The sequence below is a fragment of the Propithecus coquereli genome, unplaced genomic scaffold (assembly GCF_000956105.1).
Source record: "Propithecus coquereli isolate 6110/MARCELLA unplaced genomic scaffold, Pcoq_1.0 Scaffold395, whole genome shotgun sequence".
Classification (NCBI taxonomy): Eukaryota; Metazoa; Chordata; class Mammalia; order Primates; family Indriidae; genus Propithecus; species Propithecus coquereli.
In genome coordinates, this window is record NW_012149674.1 from 1,103,425 (window position 1) to 1,116,437 (window position 13,013).

Below are 13,013 nucleotides of genomic sequence, written 5' to 3' on the forward strand. Positions count from 1 at the left end.
TTTGGATCATAGCTGCTCCCTGGAGTTTAGTTGGGAGAAGTCTAAGGTTTTCTACCTTCCGGGGGCAGAATGAGGAACCGTTCATCACGGGTAAGAGAGAATTACAAAGCAACCTCAACAGCCACCAACTGAACACTTGGCGTGTGTTTAGCAGGTGTTATCTCGTTTAATCCTCATGACAGCCCCGTAAGCAGGCACCACTATTTGGTCCAGTCAATAGATGGGCATTTCGAGGCTTAGCGATGCCCAGGATTTGCCCAGAATTACACAACTGGAAATTGGTAGCGATGGAACGTGAGTCGAGGTTTTCCCAACGATAAAGCCTGAGACTTTACCTTTGAGGACACTTTGTCTACTCACAGTGACTCATGTCTGCCTGTGGACAACATCTGCCCTTGGAACAAATAATCATAAAAGAACGTAACTCCAGCAGAAAAAAGGGTCTAGGGCTCGGTGCTCACTAACACGTGGCTCTACTGCCTCCCTGGGTCTTCTAACTCCACGTTTGATGCACTGCCTCAGTTTCCCCAACTCTGAAACGAGGATGGCAAGAATATCCCTTCACAGGATTGTGTTGGGAAGTGACAAGACAATGAATGCAAAATGCTTAGCACAATGTTTGACCTATACTAAGGAGGCTATTATAATAAATATTGGCTGTAATTATTGTTAGTTGCCTTATTACGATTATACATAAAAGGGTATATGGCAGCCCTTTGTTCTGTTCCCTTAAGATCATTTCAGTACATGGAACATGTCTGTCCTTGGAAGAAAAATGTCTGGGAATTCCGCCTTGCTTTGTTTTTAGGAGCCAAACGAGTCCCCTTTTCTTTCGCCATATTTGTAGAAAGTTCTTAACATTCAAACCAGATCCTGTTTAACCTTTTGCCCAACAGAGCTTTACCTACTTCAAACCCCTTTGGCTCTCTGAGGCCTGGCTTCCTTCAGGCTCAGGCTGTAAATGTTTGACTTTGATTTGAGATACATGACAATAAATTAGGGGACATTTATCAAAGCTGCTTTTTGCATAAATTACCGCATTATACAAATACACTTAGCAGGATCCTGCTTCTTTGATGTTGGGAGCAAAGATTTATGGGTGATGGGGTTTTTATTTATCTGCCCTGTTCACCTCTACAAGAGGTGGACATATTCCTCAATTAGTTCCATACTGCTCGGAATGACATGTATCTCTCGCAACTCGAGTAGAGGGAACAAAGACATTTAAACCTCATCCAAGTGGCCTTTTTGAGGACAGGAGAAGCTTCGTCTGACCCAGGGTGTCTCTGAACTCTTTCTCCTGAGAACAGCTTGAAAGAAATTTAAATCTATTGCTCTGGAACCTTCCCCCAGCATTTAAAAAAAAAAATAGAGGAAAGCTTTTTCCCGTGATGATGATGATGATGATGATGATGATGATGATGAAGGGAGTCACAGAAACATAAGTATCTATCTTCTAAATTTAAGTAGATTAAGGGAGACAGGTAACTCCTTGCCCTGGCCTTCTGACTTCTGAATTTAGCTCCACTGAGCATATTCCGTGCAGTAAAAGTACATGTGACCTGGTGAATGGGCCAACAGTTTCAGATTCATTGGCCATTAAAAAATATTCATGCGTTTACTGAAGGGATTACTCTAAAGTTACCGATTTTTTTTTTCTTTTTTGAAGCAAGAACATTTTAAAAAGGAAAATTACCAACTCCTGTCAGGTTATTTCATAAGAGCTGAGGCAGTTGTCAGAACACACGGAGATGCCATTCACATCGTGGCTCAGACGAGCAGCGAAGGCTGAACAGAGCAGGAGACCGGGCTCCAGGGCTGCTCCTAGTTGAATTCTCAGAATATCGTACAGGTCACCCCCTTCCCCGAAGACAGCAGCGGCCACTGTGAAGACAGGGAAGGTGGGCAGAGACGTGGGGCAGGGAGGCTGTGGGTGTCGCCCCAGGCAGGCAGGAGGGAGTCTCTCAGGCTCTGAGCTGCAGCGCAAGCAGGCACGGTGGCAGGACAGGGGACATACCGGCGGCCTGCAATGGGAGCTCCATCCCCCACCCTGACAGCCACGTCTCATGTCCAAGGCAGCCCCCTCTGGAGAGCACCCTAGAAATCGGAGGAAGGCAGCTCTCTCTCCAGCTTTGCAGCAAAAATTCCACCTTTATCCTTCCCTCAAGCCCCTGGGGAACATGCCCGCATCACCACGTTTACACCGCAGCATCTTATCCTCATTCTCAGTGTCATCGTTCATAGTGCCTGAAGCCTCTACTATGTGCAGGTAAAGCAGGGAACACAAGTAAGAAAAAGGCACGACTTCAGGAAGGATTTGGTTGAGTGAAGGTGAGAGGAAATGGCACTTGAAAATGGGGTGAGAACGGGATAAAGAAGGCAGAGATATTTAGGAATAATAATGCTAACACAGTAACGTTTGCATTTATTGAACACCTGTTCTGATCAAGCACTAACACTCTGCATCATTGAACCCTCCTGTGACCTATTAGATAGGGACTGTTGTTGGTCCCATTTTACAGATGCGCAAACTGAGGTTCAGAGAAGTTACATGGCTTGCCCTATGTCACCCAAACTGTAAACTGCAGAGCTGGAATATAAACCCAGTCTGACTGCAGCCATTCCTAGATGGGGCTAGCGTGAGTGTTTGGGAACTGAGATTAGCAACAGTAAATGTTTGTGCCTAGACATGCAGAGACATAATTCCAATCCCCACTCTCTACAGGATACCGACACCGAGTGGGAGAAATGACAGCAAAGGATAGAGTTCGGTTGTCCAATCAGGAAGGCCTTGATCACCTTATTAAAGAGTTTGTGAAAGTTCGCGAGCAACAGAGGACAGAGCAAGTGGGCCCCAAGACCTTCAGGCCACACCCATCTGTGGGCAGTGCTAGAATGTTCTCCCCACAAGGGGCTCCACTTATGCTGTGCTCGTGTGCTGACTCGACAGAAAAACAGAACCAGAAAGGCCTTTCCAATGTGTCCCGGAATCACCCCAACCTTGGCTACTCCCATGAAGCCAGGCCTCACAGCACCCTGTGTCCAGCCACAAGGTCTCCACGTCGAGTGTGTTCAGTTGAAGGTCATGGCTAACACTTCCAGACACTGGGCAAAAACCCCCTCCAATCCCAGTCCACGGCACAGTTGGTGTAGGAGGCGGAGGCCAAAGAGTCCATAATAACTTCTTGTGTATTTTGCTGGAAAGCAAAAAATATCTAGGTTTTGTGGCATTATACTCTTCCCCACAGTAGCGATCTGACCTTGGGCCACTTTCTTACCTTCCTACCTCTTTCCACATCTGAAAAACAGGGATTATATTATATTTCCCACAAGGCTATTTTAAAGATTCAGAGAGCTCTTTTGCTCTGGGCACAGGGAGTCTAGCACAGTGTCTGACACATAGTAGGTGCTCAGGTTAAGCTAACTTAATCATCCTTCCCAAACCCATTCCAACTGGTAAATGTTCTTTTATGATGAAATAAATCTTTAATTTTAGATTTGCCAAGTTATTGTGAAGATAGTAAGAGAATCCCTGTATACGCCATACTGAGTTTCCCTATTATGTTAACATTAATATGATACATGTGTCACAATTAATGAGCCAATATTGATGCATTATCACTAACTAAAGCTCTTACTTTATTCAGATCCTCTCGGTTTTCCTCTAATGTCCTTTCTCTACTCCAGGATCCAATCTAGGACAGCGTAGTACATTTAATCGTCATATCTCCTTAGATTCCTCTTGGCTGTGACAGTTTCTCAGACTTTGCATGTTTTTGATGACCTTGATGGTTTGGGGCAGTATTGGTCAGAACATCCTCAAATGGGATTTGTTTGGTGTATTTCTCATGATTAGACTGGGGCGATGTGTTTTGGGGAGAAGATCACAGAGGCAAAGTGACATTCTCATCACATTGTGTCGGGGGTACGTACTATCAACATGACTTATCACTGTTGGTGACCTTGATCGTCTGGCTTGGGGTAGTGTTTGTCAGGTTTCTCCACTGTATAGTCATTCCTGCTATTTTCCCGGGCCATCCTGTGCTCTTTGGAAGAAAGTTACTATGTATAACCCACACTTAAGGAATGGGGAGTATTACTCTACTTCTTTAAGGATAGGGTATCTACATAAATTGGTTTGAATTCTTCTGCACAGAAGATTGGTCTATTCTCTCCCATTTATTTATTTATTCAATCATTTGTTTATAACAGCATAGACTTGTGGATATGTATTTTATTCTTTAGGTAATAACCTAATGCTACTTTAATTTCTTGCTCGAATTGTTCTAGCTCTGGCCACCAGAAGCTCTTTCAGTGGGCCCCTGTATCCCTTTGACACAGCCCCATCCTCGTGGGTTTGGTTTGATGGCGTGGATTGGGTTTGGTTTGGTTTGGTTTGGTCTTTAGCACTTTCCTACTTTCTGGCGCTATAAGGTGCTTCAGCCTTATCATGTGTATTTCCCATTTCAGTCCTAGAGTCCTAGAATCAGCCATTTCTCCAGGCCCTGGTTCCATTTATTAGAGAATGGAATTAGACACCAAGATCCGGGCACTAGATATGGACATCACAACTAGATATGGGTGTCATTACTTCTAAGCCTTTTTAGCTGATAGAACAAGGAGATGTGTGTGTATGAACTAACCCATGAATAGACACGTGTATAAAAATGTCTACCTATAACCAACCGTATGTATCTGAATTAAGCTAAATGTGAGCTCATTCTGACGCCTCCCACTCTAATCCACTACCACATGGCTTACTCTAGCTTTAGCCCATCGTTGGTCCGTAACCTGCCCCTCCAACTGTGAGAAAGCTGCTCCTGCCCTCTGCCGTTTACTTAATTGTTCAGTTCTGGTACACGTATAGAGTGGCTTCTGATTAGTAACCCCTGCTCTTGTAGGAAACAACTTTATCAACTAGAGTACAGTGCTTATGTGCAATTCCTCTGCCTTTAGTCTGACAGAGTCCGCTCGTTTTTAAAGTTACTTAGGTCAGCACCTTATTCTCCCATCAACTTCAGGGAGGTGGTTTCATTCATTTGCAGCACAGTTAGATTCCTTTGTCACACTCTGCATTTCATGCTCCCTAACTTCTAATGTAGTTTTAATCTGTATACATCAAGGTGTATTCTTCGGGTGGTAAGGTTCTATGGGTTTTGACAAGTGCACAATGTCTTGTATTTGTCATTGCAATTTCATGCAGAATAGTTTCCCTGACCTAAAAAATCTACATATTTCATCTTTTCAACCCTCCCCCCCACAACTTGAATCCCTGGAAACCACTGACCTTTTTATTGTCTCTATAGTTTTTTTTTTTCCTTTTACAGAATATCATGTAATTGAAATCACACAATATTTGTAGCTTTTCCAGATGGGCATCTTTTATTTAATATAGTCTTTTCGAAGTTTGATAACTCATTTCTTTTCACTGCTGAATAATATTCCATTGTATGAATGGACCACAGTTTGTTTATTCATTCACCTACTAAAGGACATATTGGTTGCTTTGAGTTTTCACTGATTACGAATGAAGCTACCACAAACACTCATGCACAGATTTTTGTGCAGGTGTGTCCTCAAATCAGTTGGGTAAATACCTAGGGGTTCAATTGGTAGATCGTATGGTAAGACTATGTTTAGCCTTGTAAGAAACTACTAAATTGTCTCCCAAAGTGGCTGTACCATTTTGCATTCCCACCAGCAATGAAAGAAAGTTCCTATTGCTGCCTATCAAGCAGTTGGTATTGTCAGTTTTCTGGATTTTGGTCATTCTAATGGTTGTGTAGTGCTATCTCATTGTTCTTTTAATTTGCAATTCCTTCATACCAAATAATGCTGAGTATCTTTGTCTATGCTTATTTGTCATCTGCGTATGTTTTTGGTAAGGTATCTGTTCAAATCTTTTGCCCATTTTTAAATCGGGTGATTTATATTTCCTTACTGTTGAATTTTAAGAGTTCTTTGCATATTTTTACAAATTATTTTTTCTTAACTTTGTCATACTCTTTGGGCCAGCTCCATTTGTGTTGCCCCTGCCTCGCTACATCTGTATCACCCCGAGCTCAGAACGCAGGAAATGTCCCATCACCCCAACCTCGCACCCCCAGGCTCAGAGGAGTAGAAAGAGGCAGCTGCCCACCTGCAATGACCAGACACTTAGCAGCCTCCCTGAGGTCCCTGAATGATCAAGTCTGAAAGAGCTCAGCCAGACTGAGCCCACCCTCTTCTTGACATTCCTGGGGCTCCCAGCGAACTTCAGAAATTGCCTCATGAGTTTCCCTCATGAGATCATGTGTCTTAGGGGGCTCCCCTCACTCCTATCCCAGAGCTGACACAGCAACAATTTCAGAGCAACTCATCGGAAGGCTATAAAGCTTTCAGCTGCAAGTGTCCTTAAAGAAGATTTAGTCCATTTTATAGATGAATAAACTGAGGCTCAGCTCATAGATGTTGCTAGATGTTGCACCAGGAAAAGGCGATATATATTTACATTGTATATTTAAGATTAAACACAGACTCTTTGTTTGAGAATCAGAGACCTGAAGGATGAAAGGGTAGGATTGGGCGAGGCTAAAGGCAGCATGGAAAATGGACCTGCGCACGGTGGATCATGAAGAGACTGTGGCTGCAAAGATGCCCAAACTTTTTTGGTCCTTGTGTCCTGCAGAGCGTTTCCCAGGACTGATGTTCTGCAGAGCAAGACCCTTTAGAAAGTGCTAAGTGCTGCCCTGGACGTTTTGTGATCTACCCAAGACCCAATAGTATGGTGGAGTGGGAGCCCAAACCCAGCTCTTCCGTCTCCCCAAATTAAGCCTTTTCCGTCACACCACGCTGCCCTGTGCCAGTCACTGGGAATACCCAAGGATGACAAGGACAACTACAGCCCTGGGCACCAGGCTGGCTGCCAGCCCGACTGGACACACATGCGAGTTATTTTCATGGGGCAGCAAATTCTGGAAAATATGTGGTTTAGAAGCAACATAATTATCATCCTCTAAAATTAGGCTCATAGTCTAAACAACCCCAAGTCTTCCTTCTGCAAAAAAACAAACAATCGCAGGCAGGAAGCCTGCAGTGATGCGTGTCATGTTGGCCAACAGGCCTGCTCGTCTCCCTGCTGAGCTAAAAAGGCAAACAGCCTGCGAAAAATGTAAATATTATATTATTTTTCAAATACCACCTATTCCACTCTCACCCCAGCTGGCTCTGGCTGTCCACCCCGGCGCCCTCTGTATACCTCACCCCACCTCCCCCAAGCTTTGGCCACGAAAGACATAGATGCCGTTTTTCAGAAGCCATTATCTAAACTGCTGATGTAATAAGGCCCTGGTATATGAAATTCACTTAATAACTCACGCGTCATTATTTATTGTGAACCTGGGTGCATTCTCCGTCGTTCCATTTCCCAGTGAAATATAAGTGCAGCTTTCATCGTGAGCGCCTGAATTTATGGCAAACAGACCAAGTGACATTAAGAAAGCCGCACAATCCCTTCATTCAGTCTTTAATAAGGAAGCCAAGGAAAAATTATCCTAGCTGGTTTGCGGGTGACAGCACAAGAACTTTCTGGAGTCAGAAAGTTAGCACTGTGCCTCCTTGTCAGCCCATTAAAAAGCAAAGCTGGCATGGCATGATATTAGAACCATGTGTGAGAAGGAATTTCTCCTCTGGTAAGACATTCCAAATACTGTCTCCGAGCCAAAGACTTTGGTGTTAGACTAATTTAAGCAGCATGTTGAAATCAGCGCTCAGGACTTTGATCATACGGAGATCGTTTGTTACAAATTGAACTAACCCAGTCTCTATTTCTGGCGGATCAGAACTTTGGATTTGTTGAATTAAATGCCTCATTTAGTGCCGTTTGCACATGAAAAGGAAGGCTGCACTCAGGAATCTGATAGTGAATTTTTCACCTAACCAACAGGTCTCCTTTTTTATTACTTTTAAACCTAATCCATACTCAGTCCACACTGTTCCTAATAACCCCAAGGCTGTTCAGAGTGAAGTTTTAAATCAACTCCCATGTTATTGGGGGTTGGGGGGATTGGGGGGCGGTGGCAGCACAGTGGGGGTTGCTGAACCATCCTTGAATTATCAAACCATGTAATAAAGAACATATTGGAAACCTGGTACCAAAATAACAGGGAAAAAAAGACAAAGCAAAATAAATTAGTCCTCAGTTGTTATTTACTGTCTAAATAACCCAGTTTCCTTTCATGACAACCATGGGCTAAAATAGCAAAATGATTTTGCAGACCTATGATTTTTGTACTGTTGCCTGTCTGGTCCGGTTGAAACCATGAGGGAAGCGGGTTAAAAGGGCACACAATAGACCATTTCCACATATGGCTACACTTTCTTTTCATTTTTGAAGTTATAATATCTTTAACTGTAGATAATGATATTATAAACTGTCATTTAGTGCATTTTAAGTATATTACATACATGAAACAAAGATCTAGAAGGCGCTGCAGCTGAAGTCTTAACAAAAACATTGTGACTCAAATCTGCCAAACAGGAGACAGGTATTGGATTTGCTGAAAGTGTTGCGTAGCAGATAATCACAAACACAAACTGTGAACTGACTCCTGGGCGTAAATTGCGGTCTCAGCCAAGACTGGGCAACGATGATTTAATAGTAATTAACTGTTAATTATTATATTAACACTCCGGGGTCAACAAGCTACTGTTTGGCAAGGTTTGACTTTTACATTGTTTGGTTCATCTACATATTTGTTTCCCATAATTTACCTCCTGGTGGGGGTGGTGGGGGAGAGTGTTCCAGAACCCTCTCTGCTACAGCTGTTAAAAAAAAAATCCCTGACATCTCTTCAACTAGGGAAAAAAAACACCTATATTTAGGAAGATGATTCTTTCTTCAGCCCTGTGTGCAGTTAATTCATAAATATTCACCTGTAGGTTCAAACATCCTCTTGAATGAGGGTTGCCTTCATAAAAAAGGAAACTAATTAATTAATTATTATTTTTAAAAACATTACCGCCGCCGCATGCGGAAAAATCAACAGATGATTTCTCAGTTTTATTGGCATGAAGATGAGGTTGATTTTTCTCCTCCCCCCCCTTTGGAGAAAGAAAATGGTTACAAAACAGATAACGATAATAAATGTTTTATTGGTGAAAAAAGAAAGATCAAATCTTTAATGAAATCAGGATGGGCTTAGAGATGAACTCCGTCTGAACTCGCCAGGATTCATGGAACTTCAATTAAAACAATTTCAGAAGGGCAGCTGACAGTGAGGCCCTCGGAATTGTAATTAAAATTGAGCAACATTTTCACACCAGGTTTTCCAGCAGGATCCTGAGAGTGCCGTGGCCCCGGGGAGTAGAGCAGGGTGGGTGAGGATCCCAGACAGCACAGGTAAGAAACCCCACGATGCCATTCGGAAGCCCCAGGCACCAGCTAACAATATGTATTTTTTTTAATCTACTCTTTTCACCTCCATCCGTATGAATGTAGAAAACTGGCTTCTTGGCCCAGAGATTGGCATTTTTAACCTGAAAATTCTTTTTAAAGACAGCTTTTTTCATAAAGTCACACACAAGAACTCCAGGTAGAAGATCCTTAAGACCACATCATGTCACAATGAAAAGCATGGACTCTAGAGCTAGGATACCTGGGTTCCAATCTTGCTTTTCCACGTCCCAGCTGTGTGACCTTGGGCAAGTGACTGGACCTCTTTGAACCTCATTTTCCCAGCTGTAAAATGGGATGATGATGGCATCTAGCTCTTCGAGTCTTTAAAAAGATATTCCGTGTAAAGCGCTTAACACAGTGCCTGGCACCTAGTTAGCACGCAATAACTGTGGGCAAATACTGTTATTTATTAGGGCTGAAAATTAGAAAAGTTAACTCCAGAAGTGCAGCCTCTCCTTTTAAGAGGCAAAGCCTTATACCAGATGTGGTAGCATCTGGTATAAGGGATGAGGAAGGGAGGGAGAAAGAAAGGAAGTGAGGGAGGGAGGCAGGGAGGGAGGAAGGAAGGAAGCGAAGGAAGCGAAGGAAGGAGGAAGGAAGGAAGGGTGGGAGAGAGGGAAGGGGAAAGGAAGGAAGGAGCAACCTTTGGTTGAAGACGTTCAGGCCCCATCACTGCTCTGCAGCCTTAGACTCCATGAGAGTAGTATCCCTGCAACAAACCTTTCTCTGCCTGCAGTTAGCATGAGTCGGTTTCTGTTCCCTGGCCACCAAAAGAGCTCTCTCCACCACCCTGAGCCGTCATGCTAAATGTCAGGGACTGGTTTTTCATAGCATGGCCAAGGCCAAGAAGCCATGTTCACAGATACCCAGCTCCACGGAGCACAGGGGAAACAGGGTTTGCACGCGGCCCCCCCGGGGTTCCTGAGAATCACCTAGAACAAATCAACGCTCACGAACCGGCAAAACCCAACAGGCAGCACCTGGCCTTTCTCTCTGCCCAGATTCTCACTTACAGGCTCCCTGGGCACCACCAGCCTCCTGGAGAGATAATCTCTCCTCCTGACCCCCTGCAACGAGTAATGGGGGCCGACTCAACAGTTTCCCAAAGTTGTGCTGTCCCCTCGGGTAGGAGCTCCGTATTGGCTTTTGGGAACTAGCTCACAATGTTAAGCCGACTTTCTAACGGTATAAAGAATCCGAACCTGTGGGCCGGACGCAGTGGCTCACGCCTGTAATCCTAGCTCTCTGGGAGGCCGAGGCGGGCGGATTGTCTGAGCTCAGGAGTTCGAGACCAGCCTGAGCAAGAGCGAGACCCCGTCTCTACTAAAAATAGAAAGAAATTAATCGGACAACTAAAAATATATAGAAAAAATTAGCCGGGCATGGTGGCGCATGCCTGTAGTCCCAGCTACCCGGGAGGCTGAGGCAGGAGGATCACTTGGGCCCAGGAGTGTGAGGTTGCTGTGAGCTAGGATGACGCCACGGCACTCTAGCCTGGGCAACACAGTGAGACTCTGTCTCAAAAAAAAAAAAAAAAAAAGAATCCGAACCTGTGAATAACAGAAAAAAAAATTAATTACACATCCTTTGGACTGCCTTCTGTGATTTTTTTCTTTTATAGCTGCAGCAGCAGAATTACCTTCCAAATGATATTGGGTCCAGGTTATTAAAATGGCTTTCGATTCCCTGAGTACACAGCAAGGGACAGCCAGGCAGGGGAGCTGAAACACTGGGATTCTCTCCTTTCCTTTCCTTTTCTTTTCTTTTTTAACGTATTGCAGATAAGCCACATGCAGATAACTGAGAATTGACTGTTTCCATTTCCAATTAATCCATTTCCTCTACTGTCTGGTATTTACTCCTAGACTTCCCCTGGTTTACAGTACAAACCAACACTCTTTTAATACTTCAAATCCATTAGACACTTTTCTTTTCCCTCGTGAACAAAGGAGAAATGTTTTCGTGCAACTTTATGGAAGCCATCAATCTCCCTGAGCGGCTTGCCACGCTCAACAGAATCTACATTATAACTTATGCAAAACAGAGGACGGCAGGCGTGGGGGGAACCCCGCTTTCTTTGAGCAGTAGCAATGCATTAAAGAAAACATGCATTTCTGCTGAAATTCATATTGGTAAATGGATTTCCCATCTGAAACATTGTTTTTCACTAAGAGAAGCTTTTAATCCCCTTAAGTTCCTTTCTAATCTGCCTTGGAAGTGCTTGTCTCAGGAATGTAACAGTGATGATATAACAGATTTAATTTATTAGAACTAGACAGCAGCCAGCCAGCGGAGCACACGAGAGTGCATGCCCGCCGGCAGAGCGGGGCTGTCGTTCCGGGTGGAGAGAGCTTGTCCCGTCTCCTCCTGAGTCCGGCCCCACTGCACCACCGCACACCCAAGTTCAGATCGCAGCTCCCCAGCTGTCTCTGAAGCAAACGCCCTGGCTTCACGAGGAAAAGCCCTTTATTCCCTAAGGGCCAGGAGAGAGCTGAGGAAAGGAGGCCCTCAAATGACCATCACTGTCCCCTGCCTGCCCCCACTTCCCGAGCCTCTGGAGAAGAGGCTGCCGGGTGGGAGCAAAGACCATCTAGCCCATAGGGGCCACTGCTGTAAAGCTTGGTGACATCTCAGTGGGACATTCCTTTCCCACTGCCTGGTCCAATGGGCCACCCTGCGTAGCAAATGGCCCAGTGGGCCAAGAGTCAGAAGGACAGGAGATGCAAAAACCACCCTGACCATACTGGATCCCGCTCCCAACCAAGATGCAGAAAAAAGAAGACAAAACTTAAGAAGCCCTAATTCAATCCAAATCCACTTGATCCAGAGAGACAACAAGGAATTAATTCTTGTGGCTTGTACTGCTTCATTCTCCAATCCAACCGGTTCAGTGTCCTGTGAACTGGGACAGTCCCAGACACCGAGTGGCTGAGCCTACCTGGCTGCCATGTGTCCAAACCAGCATGATGGCCCCAGGTATGTCCACACCTAATTCCTTTTCCTCTTCCTCTGAACAGAAAGCTGTTCATTTATTCATTCAGCCGCTGCTTGCGAATGATCTCACGACCCAGCCTTTCACGCCTGGGGAGAACACGCTTCCAGCCCCAAGAGGATGCACGTGATTCCAGCACGGCGCATCGGCCTCGCTTTCTAAGTTGGCGCATCTGCTGTCACGCACAGTAGATACTATAGTGGTCAAGAACATGGCTTTGGAACCAGAAGGTGCTGGGTTCAAATCCCAGCTCCAGCACTTACCAGCTAAGAGACGCTGAGTTAGTGATTCATCCTCACTGAGCTGTTTTCTCATCTGTAAAAGGGAACGGGGCCATTCACGACCAGTGAGGAATAAATGACATCATTTCCTAAAATACTGAGCAGAGCGCCTAGTCACACAGTAAGTGCTGACTAATCACAGCTATTACTACCTATGTAGGCTTACCCTTTGTTCATTCATTAATGCCTCGAACATTTATTAAACGTCTCTGGTGTGCCTGGCTCTGTGTTAGACACTCTGTATTTACGATGGGGAGATGGCAGGGAATGGACAGACGCCTAAGGAAAATAATCCTGGATGGAA